Raw genomic sequence first — 9471 nt, forward strand, 5'->3', positions numbered from 1 at the left:
GATTCAGTGCTAGTAGTCCGAGAGTTCGCCGATGTTTTTCCTTCCGATCTTCCAGGCATGCCACCAGATCGTGATATTGATTTCTGTATTGATTTGGCTCCAGGCACTCAGCCTATATCTATCCCGCCATACCGTATGGCTCCTAAGGAGCTGAAGGAACAGTTGGAGGAGTTGTTAGCTAAAGGGTTTGTTAGGCCCAGTGTATCGCCTTGGGGTGCACCATGCTATTTGTGAAGAAGAAGGATGGGACTATGCGGATGTGCATTGATTGCCGCCAGTTGAACAAAGTCACCATAAAAAACAAGTATCCATTGACTCGTATTGATGATTTGTTTGACCAGCTGCAGGGTGCTAGGGTGTTCTCTAAGATCGACCTGAGGTCAGGGTATCATCAGTTGAAGATTCGGGATTCAGATGTTCCGAAGACCGCATTCAGGACTAGATATGGCCACTATGAGTTTCTGGTGATGTCCTTTGGCTTGACTAATGCTCCAGTGGCATTTATGGATCTGATGAACAGGGTGTTCAGGCCTTATATTGATTCCTTTGTCATCGTCTTCATTAACGACATCCTGATATACTCACGTAGCCTGGGGGAGCACGAGCAGCATTTGAGAGTAGTGCTTCAGACCTTGTGAGAGCAGCAGCTTTATGCTAAGTTCTACAAGTGTGAGTTTTGGCTGGAGTCAGTAGCATTCTTGGGGCACGTAGTGTCAGGGGAGGGTATTAAGGTGGATCCCAAGAAGATTGAGGCAGTTCAGAGTTGGCCACGTCCTACTTCAGTGACCGAGATCAGGAGTTTCTTGGGGTTAGCAGGTTATTACCGGCGATTTGTGCAGGGCTTTTCATCTATTGCATCACCTCTGACCAGATTGACCCAAAAGGGTGCCCCGTTCTGTTGGTCCGATGATTGTGAGGAGAGCTTCCAGAAGCTCAAGACGGCTTTGACTACGGCACCAGTTCTTGTATTGCCTTCCGGTTCAGGGATGTATACAGTGTATTGCGACGCTTCTCGCATCGGCTTGGGATGTGTATTGATGCAGGAGGGGCGAGTTATTGCATATGCTTCACGTCAGCTGAAGGTTCATGAGAAGAATTACCCTGTGCACGATCTAGAGTTGGCGGCGATTGTCCATGCTCTCAAGATATGGAGGCATTATTTGTATGGGGTGTCATGTGAGGTTTACACCGACCATCGCAGCTTGCAGCATTTGTTCAAGCAGAGAGATCTTAATTTGAGGCAGCGCAGGTGGCTTGAGTTACTAAAGGATTATGACATTACCATTCTTTATCATCCAGGTAAGGCGAATGTGGTCGCGGATGCCTTGAGCAGAAAGGCGGAGAGTATGGGTAGCTTGGCGTTCATTCCTGCCGAGATGAGACCATTAGCTTTGGACATCCGGTCTTTAGCTAACAGACTTGTGAGGTTGGACATTTCGGAGCCCAGCCGAGTTCTAGCATGTGTGGTTGCTCAGTCTTCGTTATTGGGGCAGATTAAGGCCCGACAGTTCGATGATCCACATTTGGCGGTCCTCAGAGAGACGGTACTTCAGGGAGGTGCCAAGGAGATTTCTATTGGCGAGGATGGTGTGTTACGGCTTCAGGGCCGTGTATGTGTTCCTAATGTTGATGGCTTGAGAGAGAGGATTCTAGAGGAGGCCCACAGTTCGAGGTATTCCATTCATCCGGGTGCCACGAAGATGTATCGTGACTTGAGACAGCACTACTGGTGGCGGAGGATGAAGAAGGACATAGTGGAGTATGTTGCTAGATGTTTGAATTGCCAGCAGGTCAAATATGAGCACCAGAGGCCAGGTGGCCTACTTCAGCAGATGCCCATTCCGGAATGGAAGTGGGAGCGCATTACCATGGATTTCGTGGTTGGGTTGCCGCGGACTCAGCGGAAGGTTGATTCAGTGTGGGTTATTGTGGATAGGTTGACCAAGTCGGCCCACTTCATTCCGGTGGCGACTACTTATACGGCGGAGAGATATGCTCAGATTTACATTCGGGAGATAGTCAGGTTGCACGGTGTGCCGGTTTCCATCATATCGGACAGAGGCCCTCAGTTCACTTCCCATTTCTGGAGAGCTGTTCAGAGTGAGTTGGGGACCCGCGTAGAGCTCAGCACGACATTCCATCCTCAGACCGACGGGCAGTCGGAGCGGACTGTTCAGATTTTAGAGGATATGCTTAGAGCATGTGTGATCGACTTTGGAGGGCAGTGGGATCAGTTCTTGCCCTTGGCGGAGTTTGCATACAATAATAGCTATCAGTGCAGCATAGAGACGGCCCCGTATGAGGCATTGTATGGTCGGCGTTGTCGTTCTCCTATTGGGTGCTTTGAGCCCGGTGAGGCTAAGTTACTTGGCACAGATTTGGTACAGGATGCCTTGTATAAGGTAAAGTTGATTCAGGAGAGGCTTCGCACAGCTCATTCCAGGCAGAAGAGTTACGCGGATCAGAAGGCGCGCGATGTATTATTCACGATTGGCGAGAAGGTTCTCTTGAAAGTCTCGCCAATGAAGGGCATTATGAGGTTTGGGAAGAAGGGCAAGGTAAGCCCAAGGTTTATTGGCCCCTTTGAGGTGTTGAGGCGAGTTGGAGAGGTTGCCTATGAGCTTGCTTTACCTCCCAGTTTATCAGGAGTTCATCCAGTCTTCCATGTATCGATGCTTCGGAAGTATCATGCCGACCATTCTCACGTGTTGTATTTCAGTACCATTCAGTTAGATGAGAGCTTGGGCTACGGGGAGGAGCCAGTTGCCATTGTTGATAGACAGGATCGCCAGTTGAGGTCCAAGAGGATTTCTGCGGTAAGAGTCCAGTGGGGGGGGGGCAACCGGTCGAGGAGGCGACCTGGGAGTCCGAGGAGGACATGCGGAGCAGATATCCCCACTTATTCAGCAGTCCAGGTACTTTTCTATGTCCGTTCGAGGACGAACATTTGTTTAAGAGGTGGAGAATGTAACGACCCGACCGGTCGTTTTTCATTTTTGAAACCCGTTCCCTTAAATAAGACTTCCCGCACTTGCTTATGCTAATTTATGACTTGCGGGGATGGGTGGTTCGGAAGTTAGAAGAGTTTTGAGCAAGAATAAGTCTAGTTGCTTCTTTAAGTTTCTTTAAAAAAGGCCAAGTTTGACTTCGGTCAACATTTTGGGAAAACGGACCCAGAACCGTGATTTGGCAATTTCTGAGGGTCCGTGGGAAAATATGGGACCTGGGCGTATGCCCAGAATCGAATTCCGAGGTCCCCAGTCCGAGTAATGAATGTTTATGTGAAATTGTTAAGTTAAAGTTTCAAAGGTTTAAATAAACTAAGAAATCATTGTTTTCCTAGGTATCGTGTTCGGATCTCGATTCCGAAACTTGGTACAAGTCCAAAATATCAGTTAAGACTTACTCGTAAAATTTGGTGTCAATCCGAGTAGATTAAGGGCGTTTTGACCCGTTGGAGGAGAATTAAGAACTTGAAGTTCAATGATTTGATTCATTTGGTTTTGGGGTTGATTCCCCGATTTAGCATTGTTTTGAGTGTTTCGAGGGTTCGAGTAGGTCCGCCTCGTGATTTCAGACTTGTCGGTATGTTCAGGCGGGGCACGGGAGCCTCGAGCGTCAAACGAGCAGGGCTCGAGTGAAGTTAGAATTTGGAAAATGACTGAAGCTTGCTGCTTCTGTCATAACCGCATCTGCGGTTCTTGGACCGCAGATGCGGTCAATAGTTCGCAGAAGCGGAGAAGGGGCAGGCCAGGCGAAACCGCAAAAGCGGCCCAGGGACCGCAGAAGCGGTTCCGCCCATGCGGCCCCCAGACCGCAGAAGCGGTCGAGCCCCAAATCCCAAAAGCCGCAGAAGCGGCCAAATTCCGCAGAAACGGATCTCGCAGAAGCGGAAATACTTCCGCAGATGCGAAAATAACTGGGGGCAGAAGGGTTCATTAATACGAACCCAAACTCATTTCTTCCACATTACTCTCAACACTTAGGCGATTTTGGTGATTCCAAAGAGGAGGTTTCAACATAACATTGCAAGGTAAGTAATCCCCACTCATTTTTAGTTCCAATACATAAACATTAGGTAGATTTAACACTAAAAATTAGGTAAAATCAAGGGATTTGAGCTAGACCTAGGGTTTTAATAAAACTAAGAATTTATCATAAAATTTGCCATGTAATGAACTAGAAATCATATATTTGTGATCCTTAGGGATAGAGAACAACTTCCTTCGAAAAATTTCGGAATCCGGGCACGTGGGCCCGGGGTCGGAATTTAGGAAACTTGTGTTAATGGTTAGAAAATTGCCTAAATAGTTAGAGTTCGACCTTGTAAGCCTTTATTTACTAGTTCTTACTTCGTTTGATTAGTTTGGGATTGTTCGGCTTCGAATTAAGGACTTGGGCTCGTTCTTGGACATTGGAAGTGCACTTTGGAGCGAGGTGAGTCTCCTTTCTAACCTTGTAAGAGGGAATTGTCCCCATAGGATTATAAATGAGTAATTGTTGTTAAATGCGGGGGCTACGTACGTACTAGGTGACGAGAGTCCGTGCGTAGCTACTATAATGATGATTGTTCGGGTAGTTTAGGACCCATGTCATGTCTAATTGGGGAATATTTCTTGTTTTAAATTGCCAATATGATCATTTATGATTTGCTAGAGACTTGAGGAAATGAAAAGTGAACTTACGAGTTTGTTGAGTCTTGGTAGGAATTCCCTTGTATGTAATTGAGCCTTATGTGCTTCCCTGATATTTTTCTTGATGATTATGGACTGGGCCGATCGCCTCGGTGAGAATAGATCCATCTATGGTTCGTGCCGCTCGACCCTCGGCAGTGCACAATTTATTTTCTGTTGGAGCGCGCCGTCGACCTCGGCATGATTGTGCATGATTTATATGCTTACATTTAGATATGACATTATCACTTGTTTAATATGAAAAAGGGAAAACTGGTAGTTTAATTATGTCAAGAACATGAATATGACTCTCCTCATAAACTTGTGTTATTGGAAATTCTTCATGTTGTATATTTCACTTTATTATTATATTATCTTGACCTTAGTAAGTATCAAGTCGACCTCTCGTCTCTACTTCTTCGAGATTATACGAGATACTTACTGAGTACATGTGGTTTATGTACTCATGCTACGCTTCTGTACTTAAATGTACAGGATTTGAGGCAGGTGGATCAGGACATCATCCTGGTGTGCATCAGTGAGCACGCTTGGGGACTTTTACGGTGGGCTGCTTCTCTTCATGCCGATCCGCAGCCGAAGAAGTCCTTTCTTGTACTTTTTGTTTTTGTCTATCCTGATTCAGACAGTAGGGTAGTGTATTATTCTTTTGTGTGTATTCTACTAGTCGCCCGTAGCTTGTGACACCAGGTTCTGGCACACACAGTAGTAGACATTTATTTTGGGGGTTGTATCATTATTTTAGCACTTTATGATCTTTACTGGTCTTATCTTTAAATTTGAAAATTTAGTATAACTGTCTTTGGCTAAAGTAAAACGAGAACTTAATCACATTCCGCATCGGTTGGCCTGACAATGGTGTTAGGCACCATCATGACCTATTATGAAAAATGGGTCGTGACACTCTTAGTATGTCGAGCACCTATTTAAACATACAGAGACTAAATTTTATTTTATTTTGATTGAATTAGGCTGATAAACCGCCCAATAACCGCCCGATAAGAGCTAAACCGATGCCAATCCGCCCGATATCTTATCGGGTGGCTAGCGGATTAATACATTTAAAAGCCGATAACCGATAAGCTAAAGCGTTAAGAGTAAATAACCGCCCAATCCGCCCGATAAGCAGCCCTATGCAGGATTATCCCTATAATAACTAATAATATGCCCGATATTTATCACATTAAAAAATATTTCTGGCAGTCTCTCGTAAGAAATCTTTTGATATTTTCCCTTGAACTCAAAAATAGAGATTAAGGGTTTAGTCAGATCCACCTCCACTGCAATCTTGGCAAAACCTGCTCTATCATATTACGTAGTAGTGTGCTCAATTTTATTAACAAGAACTCTTAAAAATTTCTTGTGTTATAAGTAAATGGGAAGCCTATGAAAGTGAACAAAAGTCACGTTAGAAATAATTTGATCATCCTACAGAGAAAAATAAGGTTTTCATGGTTGAACAATGTTGGCCCAAGAACAGGTGAAGTTTTGAAGAATGACAAATAAACTCAGTCATGGACCAGGTCCATCGTGTAAAGCACAGTCATGCTCAACCTATACATGTGAAATGCACGTGAAGGAGATAAGTCCTACTGATCAAGCAGCAATATCTCCTGATCTGATCGAAAAGGTTGCATATTGGATAAGGGGAGAAAGTCTCCTTATATGAAGAGAACACAATCCGGATAAAGATAGTGTTGGAGTTTGAGATCTTCATGGACTCAACAATGATAGAAGATCAGCAATTGAGTCCCAATCAAACTCTGATTACTAACCCATTAAAAGACAGCGATTGTTCTCTTTTACAGGTATTGCACATACGTAGAAGTTAAACTAAATTGAGAGCAAAAGAGCAAGGCGATTTTGCAAGCAATTTATGTGAGATTTGAGTGTGCACTCCTAAAGCTACTTGAACGAGATAGAAGAATCAGTTCCATTGTGTATTTCTTTTATTCTAGTTCAATTGAAGTAGGTGGTTTAAAATTGTACCTTTCAGCTTTCATAGAAGCAATTGTATTAGGTACCTAGAGTGTTCAAGTTATAAGCTAACTTGAAGTTGTCGCAACAGTTGAGGTTGTGTGCCACAACGGGATTAGAGTTAATCCATAGGTTTAAAAAGATTTTTGTAAATGCTATTTTGGCTCAGTGTTTTAGTGGAAGTTTGGGAAAATCCTACTGAGTAGTCGGTCGTGGTTTTTTACCTTTTGAGCCAGGTGTTTTCCACGTAAAAATCTCTGTGTTCTTTATTTTATGTACTTATTATTCCGCAAACAGTAGTAGTTAGTACACCTAGAAGAACCAGGTTCTTCTGGAGTGAAAATTAGGTACCACACAAATCACCCCCCCCCCTCTTGTGTGGTATTGACGTTTAGAACGTCAATTGGTATCAGAGCGGGTTATCCTTGAAGAGGCTAACACCTTAGGAAAAGATCAAGATGAGTGCACCACCTGGGAACTTGGAAGGGCAATCCACTGCTAGGCCTCCTCTCTTCAATGGTCAGTACTATTCCTGGTGGAAGAACAGGATGAGAGATCATATCATAGGAGAGGACTATGAACTCTGGGACATAGTCACTGATGGTCCTTTGGCAACTACAAAGAAGAATGAGGAAGGAGTGGATGTGCCAAAGACAAGAGCTGACTGCACTGCTGAAGATTTGAAGAAATGGGAGAAGAATGACAAGGCCAAGAAATGGCTTGTGTGTGGACTAGGTCCAGATGAGTACAGTAGAATTCAAAGTTGTACCACTGCTAAGGAAATCTGCGACACTTTGCAAGTGGCTCATGAAGGAACAACTCAAGTGAAGAGGTCCAGAGGAACACTACTATATTCGCAATATGAGAATTTCACCATGAAGGAAGGAGAAACCATCCAAGAGATGTATACAAGGTTCACCACACTAAATAATGAATTTAAGTCTCTTGGAAGGATTATCCTTGAAGAAAACAAAGTTGAGAAGATCTTAACAAGGGTTCTGCCAGTCTCTTGGGAAAGCAAAATCACTGCTATTCAGGAATCAAAGAATATTGCTACCCTTAAGCTGGATGAACTAATTGGAAACCTTACTGCCTATGAACTGAGAAGGCAAACCATGAAAATGGATGCACCCAAGAAGGAAAGAAGTCTGGCTCTTAGAATTGCTGAAGGTTCAGATCTGGAGGATGAGGAAATGGCTATGATCACAAGAGATTTCAAAAAGTACCTGATGAGAGGAAAAGGTTCTTCAAGAGGTACAACATTCAACAAACCAAGGGCTCCTGAGAAACAGACCAATGAGGGTTGCTACAAATGTGGTAAGACTGATCACATGATCAAGAATTGTCCTCAATGGGAAATTGAGTGGAAGAAGGAAAGGGCTGAACGAAGGAACAGGAAGAAGGAACAGGTTCAACCAAAAAGAAACAAAGGATCAACAAAGGCTATGGTTGCTGCCTGGGGAGAAACATCAGATGAGGACTCAGAAGATGAAGCTGGAGATGAGCAAGCACTTATGGCCATCGGAGAATCAGATGATGAACAAGAGGTAAGTATTCTTCATCTCAAAGACAAGATTAAATTCCTGTCTAAAGAAAGGTTGTCTAAGCTACTACTAGACTTCATTGATGAGTCTGAGATAATTAACAATGAGAAGGAAGAACTGTCTAGGGAATGTGTGATCCTAAAAGCCAAGTGCAAAAATCTAGAGTTTAGGGCTAATGAGAGTGAAAGTAAAAATACTGAGTTGAAGAACCAGGTTCTTGAACTTGACAGTAGTGTCCTAGAACTTAGGTCTGAGAACTTAAAACTGAAATTAGGAACAGGAAAGAAGAAAGCTGATCACACACATCTCACCCTAGAAGAAAACTTAGGAAAAATGAAGGATGAGCTGTACAGGAAGGATGAGCAGATAAGAGTATTAAAAGAAGATCTAGGGAAAGTAAAACATAAACTAGACAAAACTTGCAAATGGAACAAGGCTTCTGATGCACTCTCCTGGCTACAAGAATATCACAGTAGCAACAAAAGAGGACTTGTCTATGGGACTCAAGCACCTAAGTGGGATCCTAAAAGCAAGTACCTCACTCTTCCTGAGAAAAAAATCTGCACACAGTGGCAAGACTGGCCATTACAAAAATAAATGTAATGCAAAAGAAAAGGCCAGTCAAAAGAACAAAGCTTTTGTTCAAGAAAAAAATAGGCTGCCTGGATGGGCTAGAAGGAATCTGATTTATCCCTTTGCCTATAGAAAGGGACCCAAACTAGTTTGGGTTCCTAATACTAACCCCTGATTTCTTTTTGCAGGTCCAAGTGAAAGGAAGTAGCCAAATATGGTACATGGATAGTGGCTGCTCAAAACATATGACTGGAAGCAAGAACCAGTTCCTTTCACTTGAGGACCTAAAGGGAGGTAATGTCTCCTTTGGAAATGGGAAGAAAGGTGAGATTATTGGGGTAGGAAAGGTAGGTAAGACTGACTCTCACTCCATTGAGAATGTCTACTTGATAGATAGCTTAAAATACAGCCTGATCAGTGTGTCACAACTGTGTGACAGAGGGAAAAAGAGTTAACTATATTTACATTGTAGATTTGTCTACTCTCTCACAAAATGAACTAACCTGCCTAAGTGTGCTGGATAATGATCCCCTCATGTGGCACAAAAGACTTGGTCATGCCAGTTTGAATCAGCTAAACAAATTAGTCTCTAAGGACTTGGTGATAGGGTTACCTAACATCAAGTTCAAGGAAGACAAAGTTTGTGAGGCCTGTGCAAGGGGGAAGCAGGTAAGATCCTCCTTCAA

The sequence above is a fragment of the Nicotiana attenuata genome, chromosome 6 (genome assembly GCF_001879085.1).
Source record: "Nicotiana attenuata strain UT chromosome 6, NIATTr2, whole genome shotgun sequence".
NCBI classification, from domain to species: Eukaryota; Viridiplantae; Streptophyta; class Magnoliopsida; order Solanales; family Solanaceae; genus Nicotiana; species Nicotiana attenuata.